General features: G+C 40.8%; 1 protein-coding gene across 7 annotated transcripts in view; it reads right to left on the bottom strand.

Moving 5' to 3' along the window:
• Nucleotides 1-13,987, bottom strand: part of JADE1 (jade family PHD finger 1) — a 502,176-nt gene that overhangs the window by 201,219 nt on the left and 286,970 nt on the right. For 3 of the 7 annotated variants that reach the window (XM_081538240.1, XM_081538239.1, XM_081538237.1), the window contains 2 exons: nt 9,803-9,850; nt 7,659-7,930 (listed from right to left, as the gene is read on the bottom strand). The gene's annotated coding sequence lies outside the window, so the exon portion shown is untranslated. The remainder of the gene's footprint in view (nt 1-7,658; nt 7,931-9,802; nt 9,851-13,987) is intronic. The other 4 variants (XM_081538244.1, XM_081538243.1, XM_081538242.1 and 1 more) reach the window with 2 other exon arrangements.

Here is a 13,987-nt window from a genome sequence, read left to right as displayed (position 1 = left end):
TTTAGTGGAAGGAGCGTTTTTGAGCTTAATGCAGGAGGCAGTGCACGAGCCTAGTGCTGTAGCTCCCTGCTGACTCTTAGGGGCCAGAAGACAACAAATCCTGACAGACTATCCTTTAGACTTGATATTGTTTCTTTTGTGGGAACAGGGGCGGGGTATCCTGCTCCCCATGGAGCCTCAGAGTGTTTCCTCCAGCCCTAGAAGAATGCACAGTCCATGTTCCCACCGGGTAGAGGCAGGCAGAACAGTCAGAAACTGGTGTCCTGCCAGAGAATCAGGAGCCGGGGGCAATTGCAATCCTTGGAATCTTTGTTACCTTAAGGTTTACAAAACGTCAGGGTCTTTCTGAGGTCATGGGAGAAGATGTCCCTAGCCGTCAGAGCACCTCCAAGGGAGTAAGAGCCCAGTGGGAAAAGATTAGGTTCAGAAGTCCACAAAACTTGAATCCAAATGCCATCCTGGAAATTCATGAAGTATAAAGCCTAGGCAACTTTTATACTAATTCTTGTTTCCTCATCAGTAAAACAGAGATAGAAAATACGTCACAGATCTGTTGTGAAAATCGTGTTAAATGAGGTATAGCACATGCATCACTTTATTGGTTAGGATTCCTTACATTTCAGGTAATAGAAACCAACCTGAGCTGGCTTAAGGAAACAAGTGAGAGAGAACGAGACAGAAAAAATTAATTATAAGGTTATAGTGATATCCCATTGTCCTTAAAGTCAAGAATTCAGCTAAGCCTTATAATGAGGTTGTGACCAAGAAATAAAAAGTCGTCAGGATCCGCTGTAGCTTCTCTTTGTGTATTTGATTTTTTTTTCTCCTTTTGTGAGAATTCACTTTCTCTCCCCTAGACCAACAGAGCTGACTGACTTATGTATCCTTTTCCGAGACACTAACATAGGTAGCAGGAATCCATAACTCCAATTCTTAAGTTTCACAAGAAAATCTGATTCTTTACCTTATGGCAAGAGTTCCCTCCACTCTCAGTGGAGGGTGGCTAGGGCTGTGGGGGTGTACACTGAGCATAAACAGGGCTAAAGGGCCTCACCCCGTGGTGAGCAGCGTGCTGAATGGACCGTTGTGGGCTGTGTAGACATTCCAAAATGTGTTTCCCACAGGTACCCAGCCCAGTATCTGCCACATAGTAGGGTGTTATTTTTCTTTTTCCTTCCTCTCATATGAGAAATGGCCAGTCTAAGAAAAGAGTTGGGGAAAATTACTCAGATATTCTGGGGCAAGTAAGGCCTTGTGGTAACTAAAATGTAAATCATTAGGATTAACACAGGATCTGGCAATAACAACATCACTAGGATAAATAAGGCAGGCTGTGTACTTTTTAGACCTTCCTTATCTTCCTAAATTTGACATCGTGCTGTGTTCTCTGAAATGTTTCTGCCTACCCTTGGAAAATCCCTTGAGTCTGGTGATATGATGGCAGGGACAACCCTTCTATGGAGAAAACAATTCTCTACAGAAGTGGATGAGTTAAGAGGTAACTTGTTTAGTCGCTAAGTTGTGTCTGACTTTTTTTTGACCCCATGGACTGTAGCCCGCCAGGCTCCTCTGTCCATGGAATTCTCCAGGTAAGAATAAGGGAGTGGGTTGCCATTTCATTCTCCAGGGGATCTTCCCAATCCAGCGATTGAACATGCGTCTCCTGAATTGGCAGGTGGATTCTTTATCACTGAACCACCAAGGAAACCCCTAGGAGGAGATAATGGTTGGGGCTAATGGTCAAAGAGAACATTAAAAACAGAATTGGTACAGAAACTTAGCTGGCTTTTTCCTACTGCTGCAGACCACATTGCCAAGTGTAGCAATCGTGCAAAAGTGAAAGTTGATCAGTAGTGTTCGACTCTTTGCGAGAGTTTGTGTAGTCCCATGAACTACACAGTCCATGTAATGCTCCAGGAAAGAATACTGGAGTAGGTAGCCTTCCCCTTCTCCAGGGGCTTTCCCCAACCCAGGAATCGAACCCAGATCTCCCTCATTGCAGGCGAATTCTTTACCAACTGAGCTCTCAGGGAAGCCTCTAATTGTGCAAAGAACCAACATTTATTCCTTCTTTCTTCCTTCCCTGTCCTTCTTTAGTTTTTTCTTTTTTTCCTCTCTCTCTTGCATGCATTAAATGTGTACTGAGCATTTTACTATTGACAGAAATACAAAGAAAAGTACTCACATGTTTTACATGCTCACCTCTTTCTCCTGGGAAAGCAGATGCTCAGCCAGGAATTTCTGGAACTATAGCCAGGCACGAGAGTAAAGAATACTGTCCCTGATTATAGGAAGCTGATTAAAGTGCCACTTCAGCCCAGAAACTGAAGGTCAGAGTATCCAGATCAAAGCCCTTCATACATAGACAGTGTGAATCTGGACCAGAGAGTGGACCACGGTGAGCACACACGGCAGAGCCGGCAGGCTGAGCAGGGCCTGACATGACCCCCAGAGGCTGTAAGCCGCCTGTGGCTGGTACTTCTTGTGCAGAAAACGGCCCTTGGCCCTAAAGGGAGCTCTAAAGTCACCCAGCCCTTTTAGTCCTTGGGAGAACAAAAAAAGAGTTCTGAAGGGAGAAATGTTCTCCACACCAAATATTTTCCTAATAGTTTAGATGAGAGTATAAAAACCTTCTTTAGTAATTCTATTTCCTGCCCACTCCCCAACATAACTTGCAAAATTATAGTGAAAGAAACATTTCTCTAAAGTCACTATTGAGACTAAAGTACTCAAAGGAGTTAGGCCAAACATAGGCTCTTTCCTTAAGAAACAACAATTTGCATGTGACCACTTAAATACAGATTTCTTGACATTACGCACTGAAAACAAATCATGTCCAGGTGGTAGAATATATGAAAGTGAAAGTCACTCAGTTGTGTCCGATTCTTTGCAACCCCGTGGACTATATAGTCCATGGAATTCTCCAGGCCAGAATACTGGAATGGGTAGTCTTTCCCTTCTCCAAGGGATCGTCCCAATGCAGGGATCAAACCCAGGTCTCCCGCATTGCAGGTGGATTCTTTACCAGCTGAGCCACAAGGGAAGAACATATGAGTTTGGAGTAATAGCTTAGATTTGAGGCAGCATTTTATCTTCACACACTGGCGTTTGTCCCTACTATGTTTTCACACAACTGAAAACCCCTCAATCACTGGGAAATATTTAATAGGTAATGAGAATCACCTGAGTGACAAGTTCTATTTGACTCAGTAGCCCAGCCATGTCTTTACTATTGATATAAATGCTTCCTTATTATATTTACATCATTTATATCCATTGTAAAAAAATTTATTTCAACAGTATAAAAATAATGTAGCAAGAAGGCAACCCTGGGGTGTTATAAATATCAAATAAGTCATAACTATAATGATAATATTGGGATTTATCTTTAGAAGATAGAGGCTGAACTTAACAAGATGCCACCAGTAAGCAATAAAGACCTCTTTATTGAGTGCAGATAAATTTCAGACTTTTGATAATCCTGTTAACCACTCTACAGTTCCTTATTCTTAATGCTATTCTTTAGTTTTAAAACTGCTCACTGCTTTTACAGTTGCTGCTTTTTGATGCTTTTGCATGTCTGATGGTCTTCAGTAAAACACAAGTCTGGTCTCCAACAGTCTCATCCATTCTCTGATTTTATTTCTTCCATCCCAAATTCTTTTCCCATCTCCCTCTCCCTACTATCTTCTAACTTCTACACCTAATAGTAGGACAAGGACACAAACAAGGAAAATAAAATCCAAATAAGAACAACAGGAAAGAGAGGAGTGTAGCACCTACTTGCCCTCTTCTCTCAACCTAAACAAATCTTACTCATCCTCAAAGACCACTGTATTAGTCTACCCAGGCTCCCATAAATAAAAAAAGTACCCCAGACTGTGTGGTTCACACAATAGAAACTTATTTCCTTGCAATTATGGATGCTAAAAGTCCATGATCAAGGGGTCAGCAGAGCTGGTTTCTTCTGGGACCACTCCTCAGGGCTTGCAGATAACTGTCTTCTCCCTGTGTCTTCACATGACCTCTCCTCTATGTGTGTCTGCATCCTAAATCTCCTTTGAGGAGGATACTAGTCACATTGGATTAATGGCACCCCACTCCAGTACTCTTGCCTGGAAAATCCCATGGATGGAGGAGCCTGGTAGGCTGCAGTCCATGGGGTCGCTAAGAGTTGGACACGACTGAATGACTTCACTTTCACTTTTCCCTTTCATGCACTGGAGAAGGAAATGGCAACCCACTCCAGTGTTCTTGCCTGGAGAATCCCAGGGACAGCGGAGCCTGGTGGGCTGCCATCTGTGGGGTCACACAGAGTTGGACACGACTGAAGTGACTTAGCAGCAATGGCCTCATATTAATTTAATTATTTCTTTAAAGACCCTATAGCAAATACAGTCCCATTCTGAGGTATAAGGATTAGACTTTAACATATGAATTAGGGGGCACATAATTTAGCCCACAGCCTTTACTAAATTTACTACCTTTACTAAATTCCACTTCTCTGCCACACCAGCCTACCTGCTGTTAACCATACACAGCCTTGTAGATCTCTGGTATTATTATTAGCGGTTGATTAAATTTAATTGGAGACTTATGGACACTGTCTTGAGTACAATAGTTTTTAGATGAAAGTCATTTCACCCTCAACAAGATCCATTAGCACAGTGACAGCTTTTAATTCCTCTCAATGCCTAGAACATGGTCAGCACATTAGCAGATAGGCTTACAATAAAACAGAAAAGCAAAACAAATCTCAGATGAATTGAAAGTGTCATTCTTTTAGTTGCTGTGTTTGTACATGTTATCCCTTTGAGAAGAGAAGCCCCTTAGAGGCAACATTGTGCCCCTCTGAAGAGAAAACAGAAGAATTAATTCAGTTTGGCCAGTGAAAATGAAAGTTGGACATTTTTCAAAATCCTTTGTCTTTTCAATATGATTTTTAAGTATACTGATGTGAAAGCTTTATTTAAAAAAGGTCAATTCCAATATTTTCACATGTTTGGCTGAGATTTTATTTATAGGAACTTAATTAACTTTGGATGATGATCACTAACCATCTTCTTTGTAGAATAAATTTATAGAACACTGTAGCACAGATACTAAAAGCCAATCTTGAAAATAGTCACTAGCAGAGGTACCATCTACACTTTATTTTACACAGTTTTATTTTTCCATTTATAGAGCCATCTCATATGCCCTTCTTAACTTCACAAACATGGTGGGTAAGTGTTTTAGCTGTGACCATGACTTTGAGGATGTTACCTGGCCTTCATCCCCCTATAACTGCATTAGGCTCTTTCAGAGCTCACTTTGTTCACACTTGACAGTGTGCCCTTCAATGGTCTACTCAGTTATAGTCTTTCATCTGTTTGAAAAAAATTCAATATCAAACAAGAAATGAAATCTGTATCATTTTTCTGACTCTCTAGGGATGTAAGCAAATATCCACCTATTGGGGGGGGGAACCATAATTCCTTTGCATAAGAAATAAAAGCCAGATTGAGGAAATTCCATGGCTGGAATCATGGTTTACGTTAGCTCCAAAGAGAAATTAACCCCCATTGTGTTAGTCGCTCAGTCATGTATCACTCTTTGCGACCTCACGGACTGTAGCCCACAAGGCTCCTCTGTACATGGGATTGTCCACGCAAGAATACTGGAGTGGGTAGCCATTCCCTTCTCCAGGGGATCTTCCTGACCCATGGATGGAACCCAGGTCTCCTACACTGCAAGTAGATTCTTTACTGTCTGAGCCACCAGGTAAGCCCTAACACCCATTATCAGGTAGATACTGATAAAGAGGCAAATGCCAGGAACTTCTGATTTAATGTGTCTGGACTGTTCATTCTTCAACTACCAGGAAAATAATAATGATGAGGGTGGTAGTTTTCAAAAGGAACTGGACATTTGAATAGCGTTCAGCCTATTAGATGATACCTATTTTGAGGGAGACTAGGATGTTATTAGGCAGGTGAGAGACCATGTCCAGGAATGCTGTCTAACTGCACCCCATTTACTACCATGGGCCAAGAACATTGCTTACATTACCTAATTTAATCCTCACAGTGAGGCGGCTATTATTCTAACCATTTCATGGATGAGAAAACTGGAGAGTCAAAGGGTTTTTGGACCTTTCCCAAAGTCATACAGAAGTAGGGGAGAGAGGAGTGTCAAAATGTACACTTCCAGACTGTCAGAGCCAATCTACCCAAGACTGTATCAAGTTATAGGCATGAAATTTGGGTAGGAGAAATGTTTGCTAAAGTGACAGGCTGAGTTTTTTTTTTTTTTTTTTAATCCTCTTTAATGTATTTCCCTGGTCTGACTCCTTCAAGAGCTGTCTCTATTCTCGGTTTCTGACTTCTATGAGGAAACTGACCTGTCAGAACAATCAAGGACTTCATCTAAGATTTTCCACATCGTTACTGATATTAAAAAAGAGCATCTCCAAACTGCCGGAAAGACAACTATTTATGTAAGAAATAATTATATTGCATTTTGGTAAGAGAACATTTCTCTTCTCAGAATGTATAGGAGCAAGCACCACTTATAGCTGAAAATAGAAGGGGTGTCTTTTGCTTTCAAACAACTGCAAACACATCACAGCATCTCATTTCAGGTAATTATGTTCTTATTTAAAGTTCCGTTGGGACTCTCCCTGAGCCTGAGTCTTCTGTGAAAAGTACCTCTGACCTGCCTTTTGCAGTAGGCGACAGCAAGGACTGTGTTACTCTCTGAGGTCCCACGCAGCCCAACCACAGGCGCCAGGGCGAGGAAGAACAAGAGCAGTAGCTCCCTCAGTGAAAAATTACTTTTGAAGCACAAGCTTTCACGCACATGGTTTCCAGAGAGATTTTAGCCAAACCCAGCAGTCCCCCTAGTCATCAGAGCCTCTAGTTGATTCCCACCTTCAGCAAAAATCCTTTCGGGCAGAAAGCGCAGCAGGAAACCTGTCATTAACAACCACCATAGTGTCACATCAGCGATTCTCAGGAGTGTCGGCTCCACTATTTAACTCAGCTATTTACCTCATCGCAAGAGCTTTGTTTGATTGCCAGAACATAGAACATGTACATTTGCCAGTCATAAACACACACGAGTTCTCCAAAGCACAAATAAACAAAATGATCACGTACGTTGGTAAATGTGTTTGCATTATTTAACCAAGCCAGAGGAAGCATGTGAATAAGCCTGCATATCAAGTACCATCGAGTAACTTGCTTGTAATCTGTCTTGTACAAAACAGTCATTGCCACTCATTCCACTCACTCAATTCAGACCCTGGAAATGTACTATTTTTAGAACGGCTTTGTACACCACTATTTACAAAGCGCACTGTTAAATCCTTTGAATAGCAGCCAAGAAGTTGGGTGAGAACCTAGAAACCTGCCACACAGATCAGCATCCTAATCAACCCTGGGACAGCCAGCACTAAAGATTTGCCTTTGTTTCCCTTCCATTCTTTCCCTTTGTCTCCACAAGAATATCAGTGTAAAAAGGCAAGGAGACAAAGAGGTGGGCCTTATCTGTTCCTGTCGTTTAAACGAGTTGCTTTACTCACTTTCCTAGATAACAGCGCATTTGTCAACATCTTTGGTGATTTAAGCTGTTCTCTGTCAAACCCACTTTTGGAAAAGATTTGACCACTGACTTACTTGAGAGCCAACGTGACGGCAGCAGGTGCGTCATGGAAATTCAGACGTGGGTGCTTCGCAGAGGCTGGGACTTGGTCACGTGACGGCCTGCTGTTCTGGGCCAATCCGCTGCTGGCAAACTGGCCAAGTGGCCACACAGGAAGGAGAGACGGAGAAGAAAACAGTAGGCAAAGTGTTGGCGTGAGGCAGTTGGTGGATGAAGCAATTGTGAAGGATTGCAACACCAGGGAGGAGATGAAGGGCCTCATATTATTTGGCAGCCAGCAAGAAACCTGAAGGAACCAAGAACTAAGTTTGGCTCTCTTTTGACAGCTTGAGAAAAGCCGAGAAGGGAAGCAATGACTGGGCTAATTCTGGACAAAATTTTTTTAAAAATGATATTTGAGAGGAACCCACGTCTTTGCCTTCCTTCTTAGCTTCTGTATAAATTGCAACATTTTCCAAATAATTTATTTTTTGCAGCAGGTGACTCAAATTGATTTGCCTTCTGTGTAAGTGGATGGGATCCTCTGAGACACCCCTGGTGGCCTAAGATGTGAAGACCTCACTCCTTGTTTCCTTTTCCCCACCTTCCTCCTGGCTGTTCTGTCCCTTCACTTAGCCTGGATTGGCTGGTGAAAGTGGTGCAGCCAGGCAGTGATATCCCGTCTCACCCCTGCTCCTGGATGTGCTCACAAGAGTATTCCTTTCACTTTACAAAACTAATTGGGGGAAAAACTAGAAGGGGAGGATTTTGAGTACTCTGGATCAAAAGTGTTCTCTAAATTTAAGGCATTTTACTATCTTACTTATGATTTCAGGTTCAATGGGGTCTTTATGTTCATTATAATATTAGAGGCATTTGATAGAAAAGCAGTGTGTCAAGATGTGTAATAACAGTAAAAACAAAAGAAACTTTTGAGCCCATATGTGTCAGGCACCCTTCTAGACACTTTATAGAACAGCTACCCGATGAATAGCTATCCTTACCAACAGCTCTGCAAGCTAAACATCATTTTCCCCCATTGTGGAGGACTACTGAGGATCAGAAGGTCACTCGGCCAAGGTCACCAGCCAATCAATGGCAGATCTGAAATTCAAATCTAGGTTTGTGGGGCTCTTTCTACTACACTAGGCAATACCATTTGCAAACGCGAACCCATTCTGAGCACCAAAGGGCACTGGCTTTAATTTGATGACTCTCAATTCCATATTAGACTCAGTTATTTTACCAGACTCAACATGTTCATTTATCTAGAACTTTTACAGAAGAGTAATAAGACTGTTGCATGCATGCATGCTAAATCGCTTCAGTCATGTCCAACTCCACACGACCCCATAGACGGCAGCCCACCAGGTTCCTCTGTCCTGGGATTCTCCAGGCAAGAATACTGGAGTGGGTTGCCATTTCCTTCTCCAATGCATGCATGCATGCTAAGTCGCTTCAGTTGTGTCCGACTCTGTGTGACCCTATGAACAGCAGCCCACTAGGCTCCTCTGTCCACAGGATTCTCTAGGCAAGAATACTGGAGTGGGTTGCCATTTTGTCACTTGTGTTTTATCTCATAGAATTAGACTTGCTTGCTGCTACTTTAAATTCTTTCATATCTTATAAGTATTCCATTTGACCTGATCTTTTTCCTGGATGTGTTATGCAGAATGTGGTCTCTAGTAACAGTGCATAAAAATATCCTGGCTTCTTTTATAGATGCATTAAAAAAATAAAAGAATTTTCCCCTAACCCTAACCATGTAGATAATACCACTATATAGCAGGCTTGTATGCATACACATACTGGACTTAAACCAATCATCGGACAAAGCCTGGGCAAGGGTTGTTGCTAAATAGGAAAGGGGACAAAGCTCATGAAGAGGGGCAAAGAAAACAGGAAGCAGATATTGGTGAACTTGGCATGTACAACAGTACTGCCATTATAGAGAACGTCTGCTCAATAGATTATTCCCATGTCCCTCGTATATAGCTGTGTATTTAGTTGATCACTATCACCCAAAAAGGGTAATGTGAAGAAATAAGGGAACTGTAGGTATTAACATAATTAAAATGAAAATGAAATAAATGAAATGAAAATGAAAACTGCCTTTTATAGCTCCAACTCCAAAGCTTTTGGTCTTAATGTAGATCAAAGATATGTCTACACTCTTTACCTGGATTTTTTCATTTGCTTGTATCACCATGTTCCGTTTCTGTTTTGTCTGAAAATAAAATGAAATAGAATTACCTCCTACACTCATACTGCTATTGACATTAAATTTCATCTTCTTTCATTATGATCAGCAAAGTTCCTCATAACACTGGAATTTGGTTTTTGTTTTTAAAGTTATAGCTACTGTTGTTGTTGGGAAAACTAGTATTGCTTTGGCACTGTGTTCCACCTAAACTCATGGCATTTCTGTACTATTTACCTTTCAGAAAGCTATTTTACAAAAAGAAAAAAGAAAATGGAGTACAGACTTCCGACAATACACATCTTTTCTACTTTCTCCTTGGCTCTGAAAGAGGACGCGTGAAACAGAATTTCAGGCTGTAATTAATGCAGCTCTTCATAAGATAAGAGGTTCTTTTATCTGTTAAAAAAATTGCTGTACTAATTTTCAAGAATCAGAATGTTCCAGTTAATGCTCTTCCTACAAGAAGAATTCACCTTTTCTACTCTACCTATTTGCAGTCAAATTTTCACATTTTTTAAAGGAAACTGGAGGTGGGTAAACATGCAATGATAGCAATATTATTTCATAGGACTGAGTCTAGAAAACTTAAATATTAACAATATGCTTAGATAAGTCCTGAATAGGTGTTGCACAGAGAATTTCCAAATAATATCTACTCTACAGGAATGTACTTGTAAGCACAGACCTTAATTGGATACAATTTACGTCCAGCCCTTTCAGTGGAGGTGGTAAACAAATTGAGAAATGTACCCTCATTGGACATAGTAAGGGAATTCTGCCTTATAGTACTGTCCAGAGAAGGAAGAAACCTCTGCTGTTTCCATCCTGATTTAAACATCTCCTTGTAGAATGCACATTGTAATTCAGAAACAATACTTTCTTTATGTATGTTTTGTGTGTGGGCTTGGAATAAGTGGTAATGCATTGGCACTGTGCTCCACCTAAACACATGCCATGTGTATACTATTCAACTTTTTAAAAAATCTATTTCCCAAGAAGAAAATAGGAGTATAACAAATGACTAGAAATTACAGACCACAAAATTCTTCCCTAAAGATCTTGTCAAAGAAGATCCCATTGAAAGCCAATATGGCTCACGTCACACTGCTGATTCACTGACCCCTTTGGATGGTCCTCCATTTCTGCATCCATAGATAACCAGATACTCATTCTTTCTCTTTCATCATGACACCCTGTGAGATAGGTGTGAAAGGGAGTAAACTGTCATTGGGCACAAAGGCTAAGATGTTTGGTAAAAGCAGTAAATTAGGAAGTTTGACTTAAAAATCTAAGTAGATTTTCAAGGTAGATTACTACAAGTAAAAATGAGTGGGAAGTTTTAGCAACAAGGTTACTGATATTTATGGTATACTAACAATTTATATTTAAGTGAAAATATATGTTACACTTCAAAAGTAGAAAATGATAATAAAGAGAATGGCAGTATAGCTTCTTGTCTGTCCAGTGTTCACTTTTTCTTTGCATGTCTGTCTGTGCCTCTGTGCACATACATACACACATGTAGGATCCCTGGCCAGAGAAGAGTTCTTTCTTGTGTGTTCACAAAGAGATGAGAATTTTAAGCTCAGAACCTCTTGAAAATGAGAAACTTTTCTTGGCAGACAATCAACTGATTCTGAGTGAACAAAGCTGACAGAGCCCTTCTCCTTGGTTCTTTTTGTTCATATTGTTCACCCTCACACAAGGAGGGCTGCTAGGGAAGGTAAGAGGACCCTCAAATAAGATGAAGGTGGATTTTTCTGGACTAGCTGCCAAGCAGTGCTAAGCTTCAGTTAACCTGTTACCTCTCTTCCTTGCCTCTTGGCCCTCAGTTTTCCTTTTGTATCCTGAAAATAGCATTGACATTAAATTGGGTCAGTGGAAAAAAAAATCAGTGACCAACTCCAGCTTATAATTTTGCTCCCCAAGAAAACATTTGGTAAATAGCCCTTATCTAGAGTGTGCACTATATAAGGCTCCTAGGGTGGTAATTGAATATTTTACCTTAGGAAAAGATGCTGATTATTTTAGACTTGAATTTCCACAATCAGAAAATTCACCTAATGCCATTCTAATGTGCTATGTTTCACAAAAAGAGTTTTAAATGAATGTAAGTAGATATATACCCAATAGAAGTCCTTGCAATATACACTAGAGGACAAGCACAAGAATGTTTATAGAAGCACTATGCAAAATAAACTATCTGGAAATAGGCTAAGTGGAAATTTTCCTATTTCTGGACATACGAAAATTTCCTATTTCTGGATATAGGAAAATTTCCTATTTCTGGATATAGGAAAATAAAGTGAGGCATAGGGTCATATATGAAATATTACAGAGCAGTAAAAATGAATGGACTATAGCTACATATGACAATATGGATGAATCTTTATTTTTTGGCTGTGCTGGGTCTTAGTTGGGGCGTGTGGTATCAGTTCCTTGACCAGGGATCAAACCTCGGCTCCTTCCACCGGGAGTTCGGAGTCGTAGCCACTGGACCACCAGGGAAGCCCCCATATGGATGAATCTTAAACAACATAATACTGTGTGAAAAAGTAAGTTCCAAAACCTCAGATATGCAGATGATGCCACCCTAATGGCAGAAAGCAAAGAGAAACTAAAGAGCCTTTTGATGAAGGTGAAAGAGGAGAGCAAAAAAGCTGGCTTAAATGTAGCGTTCAAAAATTTAAGATCATGGCATTCGATGTCATCATTTCATGGCAAATAGAAGGAGGAAAAATGGAAATAGTGACAGACTTTATTTTCTTGGGCTCCAAAATCACTGTGGATGGTGACTGCAGCCATAAAATTAAAAGACGCTTGCTCCTTGGAAGAAAAGCTATGACAAACCTAGACAGCATATTAAAAAGCAGAGACATTACTTTGCCAAAAAAGGTCCATATAGTCAAAGCTATGATTTTTCCTGTAGTCAAGTAGGATGTGAGAGTTAAGAAGACTGAGCACTGAAGAACTGATGCTTTCGAACTGTGATGCTCTCTGGAGAAGACTCTTGAGAGTCCTTTGAACAGCAAGGAGATCAAACCAGTCCATCCTAAAGGAAATCAACCCTGAAGATTCATTGGAAGGACTGATGCTGAAGCTGAAGCTCCAATCCTTTGGCCACCTGATGCAAAGAGCCAACTCATTGGAAAGGACCATGATGCTGGGAAAGATTCAGAGCAGGAGAAGAGGACAACAGAGGATGAGATGGTTGCATGGCATCATCGACTCAATGGACATGAGTTTTAGCAAACTCTGGGAGATAGTAAAAGACAGGGAAGCCTGGCATACTGCAGTCCATGGGGTTGCAGAGTTGGACATGACTTAGTGACTGAACAACAACAACAATAGCCCCTTTAAAGTAAAAAAGTAACTATGAAATTCATTTAGCAGGTATATATATACATGTAGTGATATGTATGCAAAATATAGTGCTTACTGCTGCACAATTGCACTCATCTCTCACATACTAGTAAAGTAATGTTCAAAATTCTCCAAGCCAGGCTTCAGCAATACATGAACCGTGAACTTCCAGATGTTCAAGCTGGTTTTAGAAAAGGCAGAGGAACCAGAGATCAAATTACTAACATCCTCTGGATCATCGAAAAAGCAAGAGAGTTCCAGAAAAACATCTATTTCTGCTTTATTGACTATGCCAAAGCCTTTGACTGTGTGGATCACAATAAACTGTGGAAAATTCTGAAAGAGATGGGAATACCAGACCATCTGACCTGTCTCTTGAGAAACCTGTATGCAGGTCAGGAAGCCACAGTTAGAACTGGACATGGAACAACAGACTGGTTCCAAATACGAAAAGGAGTCCGTCAAGGCTGTATATTGTCACCCTGCTTATTTAACTTACATGCAGAGTACATCATAAGAAACGGTGGGCTGGAAGAAACACAAGCTGGAACCAAGATTGCCGGGAGAAATATCAATCACCTCAGATATGCAGATGACACCACCCTTATGGCAGAAAGTGAAGAAGAACTAAAGAGCCTCTTGATGAAAGTGAAAGAGGAGAGTGAAAATGCTGGCTTAAAACTCAACATTCAGAAAACTAAGATCATTGCATCTGGTGCCATCACTTCATGGGAAATAGATGGGGAAACAGTGGAAACAGTGTCAGACTTTATTTTTTGGGCCTCCAAAATCACTGCA

This window comes from Giraffa tippelskirchi, chromosome 11 (genome assembly GCF_054371585.1).
Source record: "Giraffa tippelskirchi isolate mGirTip1 chromosome 11, T2T-mGirTip1v1.2.pri, whole genome shotgun sequence".
Taxonomy (NCBI): Eukaryota; Metazoa; Chordata; class Mammalia; order Artiodactyla; family Giraffidae; genus Giraffa; species Giraffa tippelskirchi.
Note: the sequence above shows the minus strand (reverse complement) of the source record. Positions and strands in the feature narration are given on the sequence as shown.